General features: G+C 47.2%; 1 protein-coding gene and 1 pseudogene across 1 annotated transcript in view; both read left to right on the top strand.

Annotated features, from left to right (window-relative positions):
* LOC140409143 (A disintegrin and metalloproteinase with thrombospondin motifs 12-like) overlaps positions 1-24609 on the top strand; it is a 951810-nt gene that overhangs the window by 203496 nt on the left and 723705 nt on the right. The gene's annotated exons all lie outside the window — the stretch shown is intronic.
* On the top strand, positions 1136-24028 carry LOC140408222 (transformer-2 protein homolog beta pseudogene; annotated as a pseudogene).

The raw sequence follows: 24609 nt of genomic DNA on the forward strand, positions 1-24609 counted from the left end.
CAAGAATGATAAGATCTTGAGGTGGAGAATCGAACTCGCCTCCTATAATTATGATATCGTGTATTGTCCTGGGAACTCAATGAGCCCCCAGATGCCCTGTCCCGTGGCACATGCGCCAGCGCGCAAGATGACCGACTTCGGGCCATCCACAATGACCTCTGTCACCCGGAGGTCACCCAGCTTCTCCACTTCATCAAGGCCCGCAACCTGCCCTACTCCACCGAGGAGGTCAGGGCCATGACCAGGGACTGCCAAGTGCAAGCCGCACTTCTATTGGCCAGACAAGGCCCACCTGGTGAAGGCCTCCCGCCCCTTTCAGCGCCTCAGCGTTGATTTTAAAGGGCCCCTTCCCTCCACTGACCGCAACGTATACTTTCTCAACGTCGTTGACGAGTACTCCCATTTCCCTTTGCCGTCCCATGTCCCGATATGACCGCGGCCACTGTCATTAAGACCCCGCACAGCATCTTCACCCTGTTCGGTTTCCCCACTTATGTCCACAGTGACCGGGGCTCTTTTATGAGCGATGAGCTGTGTCAGTACCTGCTCGGTAAGGGCATTGCCTCAAGCAGGACTACCAGCTACAACCCTCGGGGAAACGGACAGGTGGAGAGGGAGAATGCGACGGTATGGAAGGCCGTCCTTCTGGCCCTACGGTCTAGAAGTCTCCCGGTTTCCCGCTGGCAGGAGGTCCTCCACGACGCGCCCCACTCCATTCGGGCGCTCCTCTGCACAGCCACAAACGAGATCCCTCACGACTGTCTATTTGTCTTCCCCAGGAAGTCCATCTCTGGGGTCTCGCTTCCGTCCAGGCTGACAACACTGGGGACTGTCCTCCTCCGAAGCACCTGAGGAGCCATAAGTCCGACCCCCTGGTCTAGAGGGTCCAGCTCCTACATGTCAATCCTCAGTATGCCTACGTGTCGCACCGCAACGGATGACAGGATACAGTCTCCCTCCGGGATCTGGCACCCGCCGGTTCCCCAGTGACCATCACCAACGCCCCCCCCCCCACCTATCACCATCAACCGAATCCCTCATGGCGGGCTACCAGCTGCCCCCCTGGGGATCCTGAACACGGACCGCGCCCCTACATGGCCTACACCCCCCCTTCCCCCATCGCTGACACACCGTGATGAAGCTCCAGACGACACGCTCCCGGAGTCAACGAGTTCACACCCGTGCCCGCAGCGAAGCCGGAGCTGAGGCGATCACAGAGAACAATTAAGGCTCTGGACAGACTCGATATGTGAGCCCACTTCACCCCCGCCGGACTTCAATTTTTAACAGGGGGTGAATGTGGTGAACGTATTGCTACTGTAATTCACCACTGTATTGTACTGTACTATGTTGATGCCCCTGTGGGCTCCGTATGTGGCTCTGCCCCCTCGGGGGTGGTATGTAAACCTGCAGCCTGTAGGCGGCACTCAGTACAGAGCAGTCGCAGGCAGGCACAGATCTAGCTTATGAAAACCACTGTTCACTTCTACTAATCGTCTCGTATGAATTGATGGTCGCATCACTTACATGTCTGGATTAACACATGCCTCTCGGAGAGCCCGGTGTATGGTCAATGGCACCATAAAACAAAGCTGTATGCTCGCTCTGTTTGCTCCTATCTGGAATAAGTTGTATTTAGCGTTTTGAATGAATATTGAAATTGTGTGAAATGCAGAGCCTCAGTGATCTCACTTAGTTAATAGTGGGCTTTGAACTGAGTGATGTTACCTGCACCAGAAAGAAGTCAGATATGTAAATGTTGATGGCTGCAGTCATCTTCACAGTCACTGGGAATGACATCTGCACCATTCTCTGATACTATAGGGTGGCGTTTTCCCCCAAAATGATGAAGTGTCATTTCAGGTGGGAAAATTGATGCGGATCCTATCGACCCAGCATGATTTCCATTCTAGTTCTCCCACATTTGGGCTTTATCTCCTGGCATCCCACTGGAATTGGGGCGGGCGTGAGCGGTAGATCCCAGGAGAGACCTCCCCCAGGATTCCCGACGGCCATTGATCCCTCGCTACCACAATGGTTAGCTCTATTGTTTCACAGCACCAGGGTCCTAGGTTTGATTCCCAGCTTGGGTCACTGTCTGTGCGGAGTCTGCACGATCTCCCCGTGTCTGCGTGGGTTTCCTCCGGGTGCTCCGGTTTCCCCCCACAAGTCCTGAAAGGCGTGCTGTTAGGTGAATTGGACATTCCGAATTCTCCCTCTGTGTACATGAACAGACGCTGGAATATGGCGATTATGAGATGTTCACAACAACTTCATTACTTCAAGCCTACCTGTGACCCTAATAAAGATTATTATTATTATTAGATCTAACCAGATCTCGTAAGACATTGAGATCTTCCACAATGGATGGTACCCAGTCGCGCATGGCTGAGTGAATTTAAAGACCCACTTAGCCGTGCCGACGCCGGATCGATTGGTCTTGCTGAGGAACCCCCAGCGGGTGCCATTCATTACTGTTCCCCATTTGAGGTGGAATGGTACCTGGTGGGATCTCCCAGGCGATTGGAGACCTGCAGTGGTCGACCTCTGTGCAGTGTGGCACCTTGCATTACCTTGGCACCTCGTGCTACCCGAGCACCTTGGCATAGCCAGCATGGCACATGGAAGTGCCACCTGGGCACCCTGGTAGTGCCACCTTGGTGCCATCCTGGCACTGCCAGGGAAACTGCCAGGGTGCCAAGCTGGCATTGTACCCACACCAGGGATCGGGCCCAGGGGTGCCCTAACCTTTTGAGGTGGGGGGCAGGGGAGCCCCAAAGACATCCCAACTCTGTTCCTGAGACTTAAGTGTTGATGTTGGGGCAGGATTCGTGGAGTTCGACGGCAGCAGAACTGGCGCCGCACCTGGGCCAATTCACCAATGGTTGAGGGGTTAGCACCAGCGCCGCATGGAAAAAGATAAATTCCAATGGATAATGGTGTCGGATTCACCATGAGTCGGGATTGACACTCGAGACGCTGACAAGCAGCAGCCGCATATGAGCACTCCACTCCTCACACATACTCATCCCGGCTAACAAGATGGCACTGGTTGTGCTGGAGCACGCCCATCTCGTTGATGGGTCAGCTGGGGCTAGAGGGCACCTAGGAGGGTTGGCCTGGGAGGGGGGATCCACACGACCCTTGGCGCTAAGTTCACAGTGGGCAGTCAGTGGCGTGCACAGCCGCATGGCTACCTGGCAGGCTGCAGCAATGGTGCCATGCCCATCCAACCCCAGTCCACAGCTCACCTCCTGGCAGAGGCCCTCTGGCCAATGGCACAACTGGCAGCGCACACTGGCAATGTTGGGCACTTCCTTACCCCTCTCCCCTCAGCAGTCACGGCGCTTGTTCCCCGATTTTGAAAAGCACAAGTGAACTTCGCCGTCGGAAACTCGTCCCGGTGGTGGGGGAGAATCAAGAAGGCCCCAGAGAATACAGGGACAGGCCCACTAATGTAATGCCAATGGCATTTACTGTACGTGCATTCTGGAACACATTAATGCTGCTGACGGGAGTTGCGATTTGGCATAAACCGGCGCCGGCCACGATTTTGGCATCCATACCGATTCTCCCCCATCCCAATTTTGGCGAAGAATCTCCCCCTTCCCCGCGCCACCCCCGCCACCCCCCAGATGTCTAAAGGTTAAATAATATTAAGGTGGGCAAAGTGGCTCCCAACACAATTGCATTGATGGTTAATGGTCGTCAGCTCCAAATGGAGTTTGACACGGGAGACTCCCCTCAATAGTGGAAGAATTTATCGACACCTACAGGGAGAGTTCCAGCCGCTGAGATTAAAAACACAGCAACCAGGATAATGACGTATATGGGATAGGCTATATGCATTTTGGGAACAACTATAGATCCTGTCAGTTACAGGCAGCAGTTTGTTATCTGCCTTTAATTATAGTTAAGTTTCAAGGTCCAAGCTTGATGGGACTAGGTTGGGTCAGGAAATACAATTGAATTGGCTAGAAATGTTCAAAATGAATTAAGGGAACCTATATGATGTCCTCCGGAGATATCAGTAGGTAATTCGACAGAAATTAGTCAAAATGCAAGGCTTGAAAGCCAAAGTTTATCTATGTCCAGAGGCTACACCAAAGTTTTACAGAGAAAGACCCATGCCCTATTCCTTGCATGAGAAGGTGGAAATGGAATTTAAAAGGATAGAAGATTTGGGCATTATCAAGCCGGTGCAGTTCACTGAGCGGACAGCTCCCATAGTAGCAATATTTGAGTTAGTGTCATCGCAACAGATCAAATACTAGATCCAATATTCCCCAAATGGTTCTACATGGCTGATGTTACCAGGGAATATCTGAACAACTAAAACCCTTTCAAATAAGGAAGGACAATCTGAGCTGCGATGACGTTGTCCATCTGGTGGGGGCAAGTGTGGTCGTTCCCATGCCTGGCAGGAAGTTGTAATTGGAGAAATACACAGCTCCCAACCAGGATGTCCAAAATGAAAACGTTTGCTCCCGACTATGCATAGTGGCCCGGTTTAGATGCATAAATGGAAAGTATGGTTAAATACTGCGACCAATACCAGGTACAACAAAACTTACTGCCAGCAGCCCCGATGTAACCTTGGCAATGGCCAAATAGGCTGGGGTCGCGACTCCATGTTGATTTTGTAGCCTGTTCATGGGCATCATGCTCCCACTTAGTACATGCACACTAAAAATGGCAATGTTGTTTGAAAGCCGTATGGATACAAGTCAGCCTGAGAAAGGGTCGAATTGTGTTACTATGGGAACTGGAGAAATGATCGGCACTGATGCACCGTTACAAGATGGAAGTGAAACCGAATCTGCTGCTGTTGTTGAGGCATTGCCTGTTGAGCTATGACGTTCCTAAAGGGAGAGGAAATCTCCTGACAGACTGACTTTATAATGGACTGTGCTGAAGAATTCCTGTTGTAATGTAAATAGTTTATCTGTTGTTGGTATGTGTTTATAAGGAACCTAAAGGGGGAGGGATGTTAACATGCAGGTTATGGGGAGAAGGCAGGAGAATGGGGATGAGAAAAAAAAGCAGCCATGATTGAATGGCGGAGCAGACTCGATGGGCCGAGTGGCCTAATTCTGCTTCTCTGTCTTATGGTCTTATGTATTAGCGAATGCCTTTAAGGGTGTGTGGTTTTGGAGGGTCATGTGAACACTTCGGCAGAACGAATCCTAGGGCTGAGCGTAGGTTCTGCAGGGCTGTCCAGGAACTGGAGTCAGTCATCGGTAGCATTATTATCATTCTCTGTACATAGTTACTTTATTAACAAACAGTTCTATAATTACTCTGCCTGGTGGTGACCACTCCTTTCAAGATAGAACATAGAACATAGAACAATACAGCGCAGTACAGGCCCTTCGGCCCACGATGTTGCACCGAAACAAAAGCCATCTAACCTACACTATGCCATTATCATCCATATGTTTATCCAATAAACTTTTAAATGCCCTCAATGTTGGCGAGTTCACTACTGTAGCAGGTAGGGCATTCCACGGCCTCACTACTCTTTGCGTAAAGAACCTACCTCTGACCTCTGTCCTATATCTATTACCCCTCAGTTTAAAGTTATGTCCCCACGTGCCAGCCATATCCATCCGCGGGAGAAGGCTCTCACTGTCCACCCTATCCAACCCCCTGATCATTTTGTATGCCTCTATTAAGTCTCCTCTTAACCTTCTTCTCTCCAACGAAAACAACCTCAAGTCCATCAGCCTTTCCTCATAAGATTTTCCCTCCATACCAGGCAACATCCTGGTAAATCTCCTCTGCACCCGCTCCAAAGCCTCCACGTCCTTCCTATAATGCGGTGACCAGAACTGTACGCAATACTCCAAATGCGGCCGGACCAGAGTTCTGTACAGCTGCAACATGACCTCCCGACTCCGGAACTCAATCCCTCTACCAATAAAGGCCAACACTCCATAGGCCTTCTTCACAACCCTATCAACCTGGGTGGCAACTTTCAGGGATCTATGTACATGGACACCTAGATCCCTCTGCTCAGCCACACTTTCAAGAACTTTACCATTAGCCAAATATTCCGCATTCCTGTTATTCCTTCCAAAGTGAATCACCTCACACTTCTCTACATTAAACTCCATTTGCCACCTCTCAGCCCAGCTCTGCAGCTTATCTATATCCCTCTGTAACCTGCTACATCCTTCCACACTATCGACAACACCACCGACTTTAGTATCGTCTGCAAATTTACTCACCCACCCTTCTGCGCCTTCCTCTAGGTCATTGATAAAAATGACAAACAGCAACGGCCCCAGAACAGATCCTTGTGGTACTCCACTTGTGACTGTACTCCATTCTGAACATTTCCCATCAACCACCACCCTCTGTCTTCTTTCAGCTAGCCAATTTCTGATCCACATCTCTAAATCACCCTCAATCCCCAGCCTCCGTATTTTTTGCAATAGCCTACCGTGGGGAACCTTATCAAACGCTTTGCTGAAATCCATATACACCACATCAACTGCTCTACCCTCGTCTACCTGTTCAGTCACCTTCTCAAAGAACTCAATAAGGTTTGTGAGGCATGACCTACCCTTCACAAAGCCATGCTGACTATCCCTGATCATATTATTCCTATCTAGATGATTATAAATCTTGTCCCTTATAATCCCCTCCAAGACTTTACCCACTACAGACGTGAGGCTCACCGGTCTATAGTTGCCGGGGTTGTCTCTGCTCCCCTTTTTGAACAAAGGGACCACATTTGCTGTCCTCCAGTCCTCTGGCACTATTTCTGTAGCCAATGATGACATAAAAATCAAAGCCAAAGGTCCAGCAATCTCTTCCCTGGCCTCCCATAGAATCCTAGGATAAATCCCATCAGGTCCCGGGGACTTATCTATTTTCAGCCTGTCCAGAATTGCCAACACCTCTTCCCTACGTACCTCAATGCCATCTATTCTATTAGCCTGGGGCTCAGCATTCTCCTCCACAACATTATCTTTTTCCTGAGTGAATACTGACGAAAAATATTCATTTAGTATCTCGCCTATCTCTTCAGACTCCACACACAATTTCCCATCCCTGTCCTTGACTGGTCCTACTCTTTCCCTAGTCATTCGCTTATTCCTGACATACCTATAGAAAGCTTTTGGGTTTTCCTTGATCCTTCCTGCCAAAAACTTCTCATGTCCCCTCCTTGCTCGTCTTAGCTCTCTCTTCAGATCCTTCCTCGCTACCTTGTAACTATCCATCGCCCCAACCGAAACTTCACACTTCATCTTCACATAGGCCTTCTTCTTCCTCTTAACAAGAGATTCCACTTCCCTGGTAACCCACGGTTCCCTCGCTCGACGCCTTCCTCCCTGTCTGACCGGTACATACTTATCAAGAACACGCAGTAGCTGATCCTTGAACAAGCCCCACTTATCCAGTGTGCCCAACACTTGCAGCCTACTTCTCCACCTTATCCCCCCCAAGTCCCGTCTAATGGCATCATAATTGCCCTTCCCCCAGCTATAACTCTTGCCCTGCGGTGTATACTTATCCCTTTCCATCATTAACGTAAACGTCACCGAATTGTGGTCACTGTCCCCAAAGTGCTCTCCTACCTCCAAATCCAACACCTGGCCTGGTTCATTACCCAAAACCAAATCCAACGTGGCCTCGCCTCTTGTTGGCCTGTCAACATATTGTTTCAGGAAACCCTCCTGCACACACTGTACAAAAAACGACCCATCTATTGTACTCGAACTATATATTTTCCAGTCAATATTTGGAAAGTTAAAGTCTCCCATAATAACTACCCTGTTACTTTCGCTCATATCCAGAATCATCTTCGCCATCCTTTCCTCTACATCCCTAGAACTATTAGGAGGCCTATAAAAAACTCCCAACAGGGTGACCTCTCCTTTCCTGTTTCTAACTTCAGCCACTACTACCTCGGAAGAAGAGTCCCCATCTAGCATCCTCTCCGCCACCGTAATACTGCTCTTGACTAGCAGCGCCACACCTCCCCCTCTTTTGCCTCCTTCTCTGAGCTTACTAAAACACCTAAACCCCGGAACCTGCAACATCCATTCCTGTCCCTGCTCTATCCATGTCTCCGAAATGGCCACAACATCGAAGTCCCAGGTACCAACCCACGCTGCCAGTTCCCCTACCTTGTTTCGTATACTCCTGGCATTGAAGTAGACACACTTCAAACCACCTACCTGAACGCTGGCCCCCTCCTGCGACGTCAAATCTGTGCTCCTGACCTCTATACTCTCATTCTCCCTTACCCTAAAACTACAATCCAGGTTCCCATGCCCCTGTTGCATTAGTTTAAACCCCCCCAAAGAGCACTAACAAATCTCCCCCCCAGGATATTTGTGCCCCTCAGGTTCAGATGTAGACCATCCTGTCTGTAGAGGTCCCACCTTCCCCAGAAAGAGCCCCAGTTATCCAAAAATCTGAAACCCTCCCGCCTGCACCATCCCTGTAGCCACGTGTTTAAATGCTCTCTCTCCCTATTCCTCATCTCACTATCACGTGGCACGGGCAACAACCCAGAGATAACAAGATATTATATTACCCCACCTAAATTGGGGCGTATAAATAAAATCCATCATAATTTATTCTTTATGTCTCTGATTTCCCACTGCAGTCATGGCCGTATGCTGTTTAAAATCTTCTCTGAACTTACAAGTTGAATAAACATGGTGAAGGAATTTCAAACTTGAGATCATACATAATTTGCTTGAAAACCTTTGAAGAAATCTTGAGGTCTACTGGAATTTGGCTCTGGGAGTCACTTGGAAGAGTTCACTAATGACTTGTCAAATACAGTCAGGGACTGGAGTGCAGTCCAATGTGTTCCACAAGGGTGCAAGAATTTGGAGAAATAACAAGCTGTACTGAGAAACTGGCACAGATGGAGAACAGAGGCCATGGCCAAAGGGAAGTTTGGAAAAGTAAAACAAACAACTATTAAACTCTTTGAATTGATGTTGCGAAATAAACCTGGAGTTTGTACACAAAGAGAGCAAAGGAATTACGGTTATAAGAAATTTGACTTTATAAGTGGCCACTGTGCTTTACAAGAAATCTTTGAGAAGTATAAATAGAATTATACCAAGACTTGTTTCCAAAAGAACCTAAACCTATGCAGTGAAGATGAGATTATCATACGAATTATGCTGACTTGCCACTGCAATCAGAATGCAATGGGGCAGTAAATTATCAAGAATAGCACCACCAACTCCCCTGCCACCTCGGTAATTCCCATCAGAAGTGATGGGTGGCATAGGGTGCTGTTATGGGTCAGGCTTTAGAGAACCCCAAAGTGTATCATGGCGTTCACCTGACCCACAACTTTTAATAGACTGTGGTATGGGGAGCACACGGCTCACTGTATAGGTATGGTACAACAGAAATGGAAAAGTATTTTTTAAAACAAAACAATGTTTATTCTATGAACTCAAGTTAACCTTTTTAAAACAAACAGGGAATATCTTAGCAACCATTAATTCACAGATAACCCTCAAAGAATACAACATTAAGTAATCCTTTAAACTGTCCTTTTAACATCCAAAAGACTTAACAACCTTTAAACAGAAGCACATCAGTGTTTACATTCACTACTGAAAACATTTACATTTCTGAATTCACCAAATGATCAAGAGATAGTCCTTCATGGCAGAGAGCTCAACAACACAGCTGCTTTGGCTGACTTCAGCTGCAACACACTGAAAAACGAAACCAAAAAGACAGAGACACACCCAAGCTTTTCTCAAAGTGAAACTAAAAAGCAGAACCAGAGCTCAGACAATGTCAGCCAAACATTTCTTAAAGCGACATTCTCATGACAGTGTACACATTCAAAAATGTGGAGGTGCACGCAAATTCCATGTGAATGAAGAACAACATTTCACAGACTTTTTTTCGTATGGCCGGGGAGGCAGTTGCTAGTTGGATTTTCCCACTGTGTTGTGCGCGGTGTGATTTGGGTGCTCTGGATGAATCGCTGGAGAGGCCCGATGGCGCAAACCATTTTGCAATTCACCCGGCCCGCTCCCGATGGCGAGTTCCAGATCTCGCCCCAAAATGGCGAGAAGGTAATTGAAATGAAATGAAAATGAAATGAAATGAAATGAAAATGAAAATCGCGTATTGTCACAAGTAGGCTTCAAATGAAGTTACTGTGAAAAGCCCCTAGTCGCCACATTCCGGCGCCTGTTCGGGGAGGCTGGTACGGGAATTGAACCATGCTGCTGGCCTGCCTTGGTCTGCTTTCAAAGTCAGCGATTTAGCCCAGTGTGCTAAACCAGCCCCTCATTCAGCTAATTTGCATTCATTTCAATCTCATTAGCAAGATTGAAGTCAAATGCAGCGGCCTCCTGGGAATTACCTGACTCCCCAGTTAGAAATCACACGGGCGTCATTTAGTACTCCCTTTCAAAAATGTAAAGTTGGCGCAATACCTCCCAAGGGCAAGTGAGGAAGTGAGTAGCCAGTTATTTCCAGTTATTGCCGTGCAGCTCAAGGGTTGCGGGGGAGGATGTTGGGATTGTTTGGGGGGCTGGAGGGGTCCAGGTTGGGGGTTGTCCCTGGGCCGAGAGGGGGGAGGGGAGTGATGAGCTTTACGTCCATGAGGTCCATGTTATGGAGACCCATAACAGTAGCAACCATAGCTGCAGCCTGTCTGTCCTACCAAACTCTCCCAGGACAGAGCCTGCTGTAGCTTCTCTCACGACAGCCATTAGGCTCATTTAAACAGGCGCAGCCCATTTAAGAACGCATTCTCCTGGTAGTCACCGGCTGCACCAACGAGGTCTCACCACAATATTTATGAACATCAAGCTTTGATTGACAGCTCTTGGACTATTTGCATCCTCCCGCTTGTGCAGGACGCGAACCTCAATCCCAATGCCAGCGGGGGATCGGAGCATCCCATTGCCTGATGCTGGATTCTCAGGTGCCGGTCGTGGAATTCTCCTGGGTCACTGTGCCTGTGGAGTTTGCACATTATCCCTGGGCTGGATTCTCCGTTGCACGAAGTCGATATCGTGATCGGCGATCAGGTGGAGAATCGACTCCGACGCCCAACTGGGGGCCGCCACCGGTTTGACGGCGATGGGCTGAGTTCCCGACGGTGCGGGACAGCGGTTGGGAACCCAGCGTGGCGGCTACGGACTCTGTCCAGCGCCGTCACACTCTGCCAGGATCCGTGCCGCTGGTCAGGGGGGCTTCCGCGAGGGCTGGGGAGACTGGTGGGGGGTGGCCAGGGGTTGGGCTGATGGCTGGTCGGGTCTGCACATGTTGTATGGCACGACCGTTGCAGGTCATCAGCCGTGCGCATGCGCGGCCAGGGACCCGGTCATTCTCCGGCCGTTTTCGGCGCGGGAGCCAGGAGTTTCACCGGTGTCACTGCAAGCCCCTCACTGGTCCTGGAATCAGTGAGGGCTCGGCGCCGATTATTGGTCGTAATCTTCCCACAAATTCGCTGCTCGAGCCGGCACATAGCCGCTGAAATGGAGAATCTAGCCCCCCCATGTCTACGTGGGTCTCACCTCCACTACCCAAAATTATGTGCAGGTTAGGTGAATTGGCCACGCTAAACTGCCCCTTAATTGGAAAAAAGAATTGGGTACTTTAAATAAAAAAAAATGTGGAGTTCTCGATGCGGAGGAGAATTTAGCCCTAATTGTGGGTGAATACCGGTCTGGATCGCACTCAAATACCTGGGGCTGGATTCTCCCAAAATGAGATTATGGGCGGGATTCTCCGAGCCTCTGCGCCGAAATCGCGATCGGCGCGGGGGCGGTGAATGGGCGTCAAACCCGAGCTCGGGTCCAACGCCGCTCCCACGATTCTCCGGAGCGATTCACCCGGGTTTTTTTTCAGGCGTGGGGACATAGCGCCATTATTGGAGAATCCCGCCCATGTCCCCATGCCGGTGGAGTTTTGCTCCCGAAATTACTATGATAAAGTTGAACTAATTCAATGCCCTGCAGGGGGCTAGCAGGGACCCGGCGTAAATCTTGCAGCCTTAGCTGCGGATACGGGCCCCCGCACTTCAGGTTCAGAGTCCGCGCATGCGCACGGTGGTGGCCTCCAGCGGCCGTGCCGAGCTCCATGGGGACTCGGATGGCGGAGCCAGACAGAGAAAGGACCCCCCCCCCCCCCCCGATCGGCCTGGCGCCTGAGCCTGAAACCGCGCAGATCTAATCCCCGGCCGCCTATAAGGCTCTCCTGGCCTCCGATCCCCTCGCCCCCGACCCGGGCGGCCGTGGACCGAGTCCGCAGCCATCATGCCTGCAGACTGTATGGCATGACCGTTGCAGGTCATCAGCCGTGCGCATGCGCAGCCAGGGACCCGCTCATTCTCCGGCCGTTTTCAGCGCGGGAGCCAGGAGTTTCACCCGGCAGCACGGTAGCATAGTGGTTAGCACAGTTGCTTCACAGCTCCAGGGTCCCAGGTTCGATTCAGGCTTGGGTCACTGTCTGTGTGGAGTCTGCACATCCTCTCCGTGTGTGCGTGGGTTTCCTCCGGGTGCTCCGGTTTCCTCCCACCGTCCAAAGATGTGCAGGTTAGGTGGATTGGCCATGATAAATTGCCCTTGGTGTCCAAAATTGCCCTTAGTGTTGGGTTGGGTTATGGGGATAGGGTGGAGGTGTTGACCTTGGGTAGGGTGCTCTTTCCAAGAGCCGGTGCAGACCCGATGGGCCGAATGGCCTCCTTCTGCACTGTAGATTCTATGATGCCAGCATCCCGACCGGCAATAGGTGGTTAGTTCCATGTCATCGGGAACTCGGCCGGTCAGGAGCAGAGGATTGCTGGCAATGGGCCCCCAGTCACGCTGTGTACTTCATGGTCACGCCGATTTTCGGGGCTTGGAGAATCGCCGGACCGGGCGCCGGGCCCAATTACGGCGTGAAAGTGGATTCTCCGCCCCCGCGCCGGTCGCGATTTCGGCACGGGGCTGCAGAGAAACCAGCCCCTGGCCTGAATCACCCACCAAACCCACCCAAAATATTTGGGAGAATCGTGTCCTGTACTTCATCCTTGTCAAAAGCTGCTTTGCTGTGAGCTTGAGCAATCGGACACGCAGCTAAATGTAGGTGTCACTGTGCAGCAGTGTTCTGCACTCTATCATTTGTATTTGTACTGAAACAGCAGCATGTTATCTTTGCCCTGCTCTTCAATTTTTCCTGAAGGCAGTGAGTCTGGTAGTAATAAAATTACACAGAGGGCTGGCAGTCCTCCAGCATCTTGTCATTTTTCATATGTGCAGCCAACTAAGAGTATTGGTGAGCTATTAAATAGGACGCAGAATCCCACTAAAAAACCTGATGGTTCCCCTCATAAGATCATTAGCAAAGACAAGGATGAGAAAAACCCATTCAACTCCTTTAAGTTTCTCCTTCTTAATTATTAACTGTCATATTAGAGCACTCAGTTACATTTTAGATATTTTAAAACATTTCTCCACCCAGATTAATCTTAACACTTATCACCCACTAAATTAAAAAACAAACTTTACATTTATTTTGCAATGAATTAAATTTGTGCCCTTGCTCCTATGTTGTTTATTATGTGCATTCTGCTTAGTATGCTGTATACTGCAAGCCCCTCACTGGTCCCGGAACCATTTCTTTCCAGGTAGCAGATCTTCAGCTCTCAATAGATTTTCTCACAGGTAATTCCCTTTGCAATTGTTGAACAGTTCTGTTACTCCACTCTTTCCTTTGCAATTGGTAAGGGGGAGATTTTTCTGCAGGGTTATCTCCTGGGAGCCAGGTGCCCACATTCTACCTCCTGCCACTGTACACACACACACACCCAGCTCACCTTTACTCACCAACACCCCCACAAGTGGGGAAATGGCAGTAGGAATTAGGGAAGTTCGAAAAAAAGTTGTAATTTGCTTTGTTAGCCTTCAGCCTAGCCTGGATCTGGCCAGGATGAGTTTTTCCATTGGCTTCCGTCATGTGTTCTTTGCTGTAGGGCAATAAGAATATCTTTGGGTAAACGGGGTCGGAAGACAGAAATGCTTGCCTCATTAAAATACAAATGCTAGGCCTGCAATTATCACAAGCTCAGGCTCGCCAGGAGGGTTGAGGAAGCCACAAGAAATCGTGTAGCGATGCAGGGCACATGGAGATGTGATGTAACTGTCACTACCACTTTTCCTAATTCTTTCATCTGGGTACGTGGCTTGGAAGCAGCAGACAGTCGGCAGCATGAACAGTGCATCCGCCTGGGTGGTGTCAAGCTCCATACTTCCCTCCACCCATTGTTTTAACTCTGGAAATAATCTTGCTGTCAAAAGTAAATGTAACATGTCACATTGAATTCCTTAAAAGTTGCAGAAGGGACAGGGAGGTTACAATGAAAAAAATCTGTCCTTATGTTGTTTTATAGTAAGGTGACAAGGTTTCAAATTAATTACTGATCAGTGCATTTTAAAGCCGGTTCAGAATTTCTGTAGTTTCAAAATAATTATTTTCCCTATTCCAGTCGCATTTCAACAATGTATCAGTATCAATATGTAGGTATCATGTGCCACTATTATTTTCAGGTTGCTTAAAGCTATTCGAATTAGTTCAATTTTATTCATTGTGTATTTTCACCCATGTGTACTCACCTGGGGGTTGATTTAGCTCAGTTGGAGCCAGGAGGGGCATGAGTGTTGGGCAGTTATGCCCCCTCTGATCACCACCATTCACCCATGGACACTGATCACCCCTACCAATTGTCACCGTTCTTTGCCAATGGACACCAATATTGTTGCCGTCCAACTGACTCCACCCCCACCCCAACCAGTCAATACTGCCTCCTGATTGAAACACTACTTTGCTCATCTGAGGACCACAGCAAGCCACCTATAAGCCTACAGTTCACCAGCTTAATGTAAGTGAAGCCGAAGATCCAACATTAGGGCACTTTGAGAATTCCCCATCTATTTCCTGTTCATCCCATGTGCCAAATTCATAGGCTGCTGCTTTTATGACTATCTTTAATTCAACTAGTTTGGCAAACTTATAGTTTTGATATTTGTATACAGAGATTTGAAATAATAGGTCTTTAACACTGATCTTGACAAACTTGAGTAAATATCTATCAGCCAGCCATAAAATACTCTTCAGGTTGCTCTCTGTTTCCTACATCTAATTGATTTCTTGTTTAATTGCTTGTTACACCCTGAATTCCTGCAACTTTTATGTTTGATTAGGGATCTTTCACCTGAGACTTTATCACAGACTTTCTCAAAATCTACTTCCCTACATTATAGGAAGTTCACCATCTCCATTATCAGAATCTTTCCTTCTGAAATCCATCTGACTGTATCTTATTAAGTTAACCCTATACAGTTGATCTTTCAGGATATACTTGACAGTTATTTCCATTATTTTACCTGTTACTGGTGTTAACCTAATAGGCCTGTTATTGCACAACTCAGACTTGTTCTGCTCTTTAAATCTCGGCACTGAGTTTGCTGGCTTCCAGTCCTGTCGAATCTCTTTCGTGCTGAATGATTTATTTGCGAATGATAGCCAATGTTCCACACATTTTCTCCTTAGTCTCCTTCAGAACTACAGGATATGCATAATTTGGCTCAGGTGATTTGTTAGTGTTAAATACATTTAATTTGTAAGGTAATTATGCCAGGCTAATTTCCAAATCATCAGGTGTGTAGGTTCCGGCATAGCAAATTGCTGTTATCATCTTTGAATGCTTCTGGAAAATATTATTTAATATTTTCACTATTTTACCTTGACATGAATTTTAAATTGTTATGATGTACCATAAGTGACAATAAGAAATATTGAACAATGCAAACTTATGCTGGCATCCAGCCCAATATGTAAAGCATCAAGTCATAAACTGTGATTGAAATATTCCTATTAACCCCTACAACACTCTCCCATTGCTTCCTGTAATTAAGCATAATAATGTAAACAACAAGAAAAGAAAAGTTGAAGAGGGGTTGGGTGCTCCACAGATTCACAGAATAGTTACAGCACAGAAGGAGGTCATTTGGTCCATTGTGGCTGTGTTGGTTGAAGAGCAATTCACCCCCATAGCCCTGCATCCTCTCCCTTTTCACATAATCAACATTCCTCTGGAACGCCTCTATTGAACCTGCTTCCACACACATCATTGTATTCCAGGTCTTTAACACTCGCTGCGTGAAGAAGTATTTTCTCACTTTGCCATTTTTTCTTTTGCCAATTAACTGAATTATTCCCGATCCCGTCTACCAATGGGAACAGTTTCTCCCTTTCTACTCTGTGTTGTCCATTCATGATTTTGAATACCTCTATCAAATCTCCTCTCAACTTTCTCCTCAAGGAAAAAAGTTCCAACTTCTCCAATCTGTCCACGTAACGATAGTTCCTCATCCTTGGAACCATTCTTGTGGATTTTTTCCGTATTCCCCGTCAGTAACTAATTCCAAGTGGTTCCTGCATTGTAACAGATTAGGAAGATAGTTCTGTTACCTAGGCAAGAAGATCTTAACTTTTTAATCTTTCATTTAAGTCTACGTTTAGCTTTTAATATGGTTTTAAGATTACTCGTTTTTACTCTTATAGTACTGGAATAACTTTAGTTACTGATCTTAATAGACTTTGTTATCCTTTGGATTGAGATGATGTGGTGTGATATTGATGACAAACACATTCGTATTGAGAAAGTTGTCTGATATTTTGCTAAAAGTGCTAACCCATGTTTCACACATGCCATCGCTCCATTCTCCAAATCACATTATCTTTCCAGCTCTATTTGTGGATTATTTTCGCTTTCAAAAGACTGGTGATACTTCAAACTGCATTGCTTGAGTGGCACCTCTTTCACAATAAGCAAAGAACCACAGAATTCCTCCAGTGCAGAAGGAGGCCATTCAGCCCATCGAGTCTGCACCAACCCTCTGAATGAGCATCCTTCCTAGGCCCATTCTCCTGCCCTCTCCCTGTAACCCCACCTAACCTTTGGACACAAAAGGGCAATTTAACATGGTCAATCCACCTAACCTGCACATCTTTGAACTGTGAGAAGAAACAGGAGAACCCAGAGGAAACCCATGCAGACTCAGGAAGAATGTGCAAACTCCATACTGACAGTATCCCAAGGTCGGAGCCAAACCTGGGACATGTTGCTGTGAGGCAGCACTGTTAACTACTGTGCCATCGTGATCCCAACAAAGGTCTTTATTTTTGACTTTTTGAGTTTAAAAAGTGCTTTGTGGCTTCAGCAGTTGCAGAATGGGAGGCGGTGGAGTAAGTGTATTGTCGCTGGACTGGTAGAGACCCAGAAAAATGCACTGGGGACACTGGTTCAAATCCCACCACTGCAGATGGTGAAATTTGAATTCTATAAAAGAAAACATGGATTAAAAGTCTAACGATGACCATTGTCGATTGTCGTAAAAACCCATCTGGTTCACTAATGTCCTTTAGGGAAGGAAATTTGCCATCCTTATCTGGTCTGGTCTACATGTGACTCCTGACCTACAGCAATGAGGTTGACTCTTAACTGCCCCCTCAGGGCAATTAGGGATGGGCAATAAATGCCCACACGAACAACTAAAAAAAAACTGCAATATTCCGCACAGGACCTATGGGGTGGGAATTATTATCTTCCCCGTGGTTCTCGTGGAGTATGAGCTCCCCTGCAATGTATAAAAGGCAGGCCAGTAAGGCACCTATCAGAAAGAAATGCTGTAGGGATCTTCCGGAAGTGTATATACTGTAATCGCAAATAAATCAAAGTTAGAACATAGAACATACCGTGCAGAAGGAGGCCATTCGGCCCATCGAGTCTGCACCGACCCATTTAATCCCTCACTTCCACCCTATCCCCGTAACCCAATAACCCCTCCTAACCTTTTTGGTCACGAAGGGCAATTTATCATGGCCAGTCCACCTAACCTGCACGTCTTTGGACTGAGGGAGGAAGCCGGAGCACCCGGAAGAAATCCACGCAGACACGGGGAGAACGTGCAGACTCCGCACAGACAGTGACCCAGCGGGGATTCAAACCTGAGACCCTGGCCCTGTGCAGCCACAGTGCTAACCACTTGGGTTACCGTGCTGCCCTAGAGTTCTTTATTTTACTCGGTGTGAACTCCCCGTGACCTTATTAAACAGGCGATGAAGAGCAAACTGGTTGACCGTTGATGCTGCGACATACTTGGCTGAGCCACCTCCCCAACTTTCTGGATCCAGGTCAGAGACAATTATTTCACCATGCTTCTGTTTGGGCAATTAGATGCATTTGATGCCAGTGTTTATTATAATAACATTGGTAGTTCTGTATTCTATACTCTGCTGCCTCCTTCCATATGGAGATAACTTCTTTCTATCTCCTGAATCAGAAGCAACTGTTTATCTTTGAGCAGTTCTAACAGATGAGAGCATGCCCCCCATAGAGCTTTCTGTGGTCTAACCAGTTCTGACCGTGCCCATTGTGCAATGTCAAGTGCTATTGCCAAGCCAGGCATGGTACATCTGCACAAGGTCATTCGTGCAGAGCTGCCCATTGACATTCATATCACAGCTTCTGTCCCAAATAAGAAATCAAATCAAGTTACCACAATTTATCAAAGGCTGGCACCAGTGATATCTCTGAAGGACTACCACTGTGCAGCACAGTCATACAGTGGGTAGCACTATTGCTTCACAACTCCAGGGTCTCAGGTTCGATTCCCGGCTTGGGTCACTGTCTGTGCGGAGTCTGTACGTTCTCCCTGTCTCTGCGTGGGGTTCCACCGGGTGCTCCGGTTTCCTCCCACAGTCCAAAGATATGCTGGTTTGGTGGATTGGCTCTGATAAATTGCCCTTAGTGTCCAAAAGAAATGTTAGGTGGGGTTACGGGGATAGAGTGGAGGTGTGGGGATGGGGTGGAGGAGTGGGCTTAGGTAGGGTGCGCTTTCCAAGGGCCAGTGCAGACTCGATGGGCCAAATGGCCTCCTTCTGCACTGTAAATTCTATGATTCTATGACTTGTCTTGTCACATCGATAAATCAGAGAAAATAGCTTTTATCCTTGCTTGCTGTCTCCTAACTCCTAACCATTTAGCAATCCATGACTTAAGGCTACCTTCAAATCTGTGTATTTTCATCTTTGATAATTCCCTGTATGGAACCTTATAAAATTTCTTCTGAGAGATCATACAGATTGCGTCTAAAGACATTGTCCTATCTACCATGCTGGTGGCTTCTTCAAAAGGTTGGACCAGATTAGTTCGAGATGATGTTTCTGTCAGATATCCATGCTGATGTGTCTGAGTACTCAGTCACTCTGATGATATATTCCTGTCAATCTCCCCCTCTTCTGTCACCCTTAACTTTCATTTTGTTTATTTAGCTAGCTGTGAGAAAGAAAAGATAGTGGAACCTGATGCATCTAGATATTCTCTCTGCTTATCAGCAGGCAATAGCTGCACGTCTATTTGGGAGAACACAAATCAGAGCATTAGTTTAACTTTTCCCAGATGTATCCACATGATATTTAATCTTGTCACCCAATTAAGAGTAAATAAAACTGAACATGTTGCAGTTAATTTGAGAAATGGGAGAGATAATGGAATGTTGGTCTAACTCCAACTGAGTTTCGTAGATTCATGGCTATGATTCCAGGCTCTTCTGGTGTGAGGTTTAGTAAAAACAAAATGCTTTGAGAAGGATATTATTTCCTATATATTAGTACTGAGGTAAGGCACAAACATGACTCTTTGAAGGCAATTTTAACAAAACTCGCTGGCAGATAACCCACTAGATCAGATGTAATGCTGATTTTTACTGCACACCCTATATTATTTGTTGACTTCAGTAGAGAGTAAAATCAGCCAGGGTGTAAATCGAATATTGTACCCAGTTTTGTCAGTTTCTTGACTGGTGTGATAGATTAAAATTACCCTATTGTCTCACAGGTTTATGTTTGTGATTAAGGTTAAGGAACTTGGGCTTTTTCTACATTTATATTGCAGCTTTAAACACCTCTGTACATTTTCAAATAGTGCTATCAGATTCTTAGTACAGCTGAAAGGGCAAGAAGGTTTCCATAAGACCAAAAGACATAGAAGCAGAATTAGGCCACTCGTCCCATCGAGTCTGCTCCGCCATTCAATCATGTCTGATATTTTTCTCATCCCCATTCTCCTGCCTTCTCCTCCCCATCCCCATTTTTCTCATCCCTATTCTGCTTTTTCGGTAAGACATCTTACCTGAAATATGGCACCTCCAACAGTGCATCATCCTCGCCAGTACTGGGCCGAAGATTATACGCTCGCCATCTCTGAAATAGAATCTGAACCTGTATCTTCTGACTCAGAGTGAAACAACAAAAAACTGAGCCAAGGCTAATACCTAGAACATTTGATAATAGCTGAAAATGATTGAAAAAGTAGTGGTTGAAATAATTGAATTCAGCAGCTTCACTTTCTAAAATGTGCTCAAACTACTTCAATTATTTGGTGACTCTTTTCAATTTCAGTCAGAGAAAAAGTCCAGGACTTATTTTATGTTTAATAACAGCTATATCTGCCAAGTAATTGTTAAATATTGAAGAGGGTGAGAAATGTTTCTCACAAAAGCCTTTTGAAATAAAAATATTTCCACACATAAAGAAAAGGTACACATTTTCATTCCTGAACTAAGATGTTTCCTGAGTGAAAATTCAGGATTCTCGTGTCATTTTAAGTGTAAAGAAAGCGGCACCACAAATCAGAGCCTGATCCACATAGGATTTCTGCCATTGAATCGTAAAATCATGGTCATAGAAATTTAAATCAGAGAAGGAAGCCATTTGGCCCATCATGATCACGTTGGCCACCAAGGAGTCATCCAGCCGAATCCCACTGTCTGATTCTTATTCTGTAATACTGTAGGTTCCATTGAAACCTGAGTGCTAGTTTGGATCTCCTGAGGTGACGTCTGGTGGTCACCCATTCCTTTCCTGTCGGTGGAGTCCTAGCCTGTGATGGGACCACCTCTTTATACGTGCAATCCACGATACTTACTGCCACAGTGTCCATAGATGCTGCTCAAGCTCTGAAACCCAGGCTTCCAGGAGCTGCAGCTGGCGACACTTCCTGCACACATGCTGGCCCTGGGAAGTGGAAAGGTTCCCAGTTTCTCACATAGAGTCCACTGCTTTGAACTTTCCTGCCATGACCTATCCCTTTAAATTAAACCTTTTGAAAGATACTTAAAATCAAATAACATAAATTACTTTAGGGTCCCTTCCCGAGTTGGATTATTTACATACAGTTCTAGAAAACCCTCCTGGGTGCTCCTTACAAATTCTGCTCCATCTAGACCTCTGACACTAAGTGTATCCCAGTCAATGTTGGGAAAATTAAAATCTCCTATCACCACCACCCTGTTGCTCCTACATCTTTCCATAATCTGTTTCCATATTTGTACCTCCATCTCACACTCACTGTTGGGAGATCTGTAATACAGCCCCAACATTGTTACCGCACCCTTCCTATGTATGAGCTCTGCCCATATCGCCTCACTGCTCAAGTCCTCTGTAGTGCCCTCCTTCAGCACAGCAGGTGATACCCTCTCTGACCAGTAATGCAACTCCTCCACCCTTTTTACCTCCCTCTCTATCCCGCCTGAAGCATCGATATCCTGGGATATTTAGTTGACAATCATGCCCTTCCCTCAACCAAGTCTCCGTAATTGCAATAACATCATACTCACAGGTACTAATCCAAGCCCTAAGTTCATCTGCCTTACCTACTACACTTCTTGCATTAAAATAAATGCACCTCAGACCACCATTCACTTTGCGTTCCTCATCTGCTCCCTGCCTACTCTTCCCCTTAGTCACGCTGCCTTCATGATCTAGTTCCTTACAGGCTTTAATTACTACCTCCTTACTGTCCACTAACCTCCTCATTTGGTTCCCACCCCCCTGCCACATTAGTTTAAACCCTCCCCAACAGATTTAGCAAAAGCACCCCCAAGGACATTGGTTCCAGTCCGGCCCAGGTGTAGACCGTCCAATTTGTAGTAGACCCACCTCCCCCAGAAAGTGTCCCAATGTCCCAAAAATCTGAACCCCTCCTTCCTGCACCATCTCTCAAGCCACGCATTCATCCTGCCTATTCTTTCATTTCTACTCTGACTACCGCGTGGCACTGGTAGCAATCCTGAGATTACTACCTCTCCGGTCCGACCTTTTAACTTGGCTACTAACTCTCTAAATTCTGCTTGTAGGACCTCATCCTGTTTTTTACCTATATCATTGGTGCCTATATGCACCAAGACAACTGGCTGGTCACCCTCCCCCTTCAGAATTTTCTGCAGCCGATCTGAGACATCCCTGACCCGTGCACCTGGGAGGCAACATACCATTCGGGAGTCTCATTGTCGACCACAGAATCGCCTATCTACTCCCCTTACAATTGAATCCCATATGACTATAGCCCTTCCACTCTTTTTCCCGCCCTTCTGTACAGCAGAGCCAGCCATGATGCCATGAACCTGGCTACTGCTGCCTTCCACTGGTGAGCCATCTCCCCCAACAGTATGCAAAATGTTATACCTGTTTTGGAGGGAGATGACCACAGGAGACACCTGCACTGGCTTCCTGCTTTTTCTCTGCCTTTTAGTCACCCATTCCGTTTCTCCCTCAGCAATACTAATCTGTGGTGTGACCAATTCGCTAAATGTGCTAACCACGACCTCCTCAGCATGGCGGATGCTCAAAAGTGAGTCCATCCGCAGCTCCAGAGCCGTCATGCAGTCTAACAAGAGCTGCAGCTGGACACACTTCCCGCACGTGAAGGTGCCAGCGACATCAGCCACGTCCCTGAGCTCCCACATTGAGCAAGGGGAGCATAACACGGGTCTCAGATCTCCTGCCATTTTTAATCTTAAACTTAACGTAATCCAACTATAATATCAAATAATAGATAAATGAAAAAGGAAAAAAAAAAAGAAAAATTGTTACCAATCACACGATAAAAAAAAAGAAATAGAAAAACCCTACCTTATCAACACATCTCAGGGAAAAGAAAAACTACTTACCAGTCACCAGCCAATCACTTACTTGCTGGCTGTGACATCACGGTTCAACTTCTTTCTACTTCTACCTGCCTCGGGTCTCCCTCTTGATCTTTACTCGGCTGGGATCCTTACAGTGATTGTATTTTTTTGGTTAGAGGAGGAGGTAGGGAGGGAAACACTGAAGAAGTGTTTGGGGTTTAACTGTCACTTGACAACAGCTCCTCCACAAACCACCTTCTGGATACAGTGACCACAATGCACTAGTGCAAATTTTCCCCACAACAGCCAATCAGCGGTTCCGCTCTGCTTTTCTCTGCTGGATGCTTGCCTTCACTTGAACACGGAGGGTGTCTTGCTCAGGTACACCTTCTGGATACAGTGACCGCAATGCACTGATGCAAATTTTCCCTGCACCAGCCAATCAGTGGCTCTGCTCTACCGCCCTCTGCTGGATGCTTGCCTTCACTTGAACATGGAGGGTGTCTTGCTCAGGTACACCTTCTGGATACAGTGACCGCAATGCACTGATGCAATGTTTCCCCGCATCAGCCAATCAGCGGCTCCGCTCTGCTGCCCTCTGCTGGATATATCCACCTGCCAGACACAGGTGGATGTTGCCGAGACACTCCAGAGCTTGGCCCAGTCACAGAGGACCATCGCTGAGGGCATCGACACCATGGTGCAGACAGTGAGGAGGCCCCAAGGACTGGCAACATCAGATGACTCGGAGACTTCTGGCTTTTGTCTACTTTGAAAATGTTGGACTCTAAAGAAGCAAAGGAACGCGCTAATGGGATCCAACTTGATGGCCGACGCATTAGGGTAGATTATTCCATTACAAAACTACCCCACACTCCAACTCCAGGAATATACATGGGCAGACCAACAACCAGTGTTCGTTCTTCTCCTTACAATGACTCTTACAGTGACTGATATGATGACCGGGATTACAGCTACAGAAAACATTCACCGTCACCCTATCACAGAAGATACAGATCTCGGTCTCGTTCTTACACCCTGCGTCGATACTGATGAAACCAAGTAATTCCATCCCATTAAGCCACCCAGGGCTTTACAGGCACCCTGAGGGAGGAAGAGGTACTGGAGCCCAACTGGATTCCACCAAGAAGACTCAGGCAGTTCCCAGTTCTTTTAAATTCCCCCTCCTGACACCGGTGCATCTCAAGCTCAGCGGGCAGAACAGGGTGGAATGGCGACACCTTGACACCAGTAAGTCAACCAGGACTCTCCAGCTCCAGGCCCTCAGAGGAAGACTGCCAAAGGCATCATAGGCCACAGGGCACAGAAGGCAGCAGGGTGCCTCCACCACAGATGTGATTCGTGGGGACTCACCTCGACGCAGCACTAGACCAATGAAGATCAAGAAGTTCTAGGAGTACTGAATGGGCACTGGTCAGGTCAGCATACATAGCTAGGGGGAATGGATAATTGTCATATTAACATGTTCACCAGTAAAACATGTCACACCTGAAACATGTAATGCCTCTGTCATTTTAATCTTCAAAACACGTGGGTCTCTCTCCCCATCTGGAGTCACTTCCTGCTGCAAGTTCCCCAAGAAACGGCACTACTAGAGCACAGGAAACCCACAGTGATGGACATT

Source organism: Scyliorhinus torazame, chromosome 3 (genome assembly GCF_047496885.1).
Source record: "Scyliorhinus torazame isolate Kashiwa2021f chromosome 3, sScyTor2.1, whole genome shotgun sequence".
Taxonomy (NCBI): domain Eukaryota; kingdom Metazoa; phylum Chordata; class Chondrichthyes; order Carcharhiniformes; family Scyliorhinidae; genus Scyliorhinus; species Scyliorhinus torazame.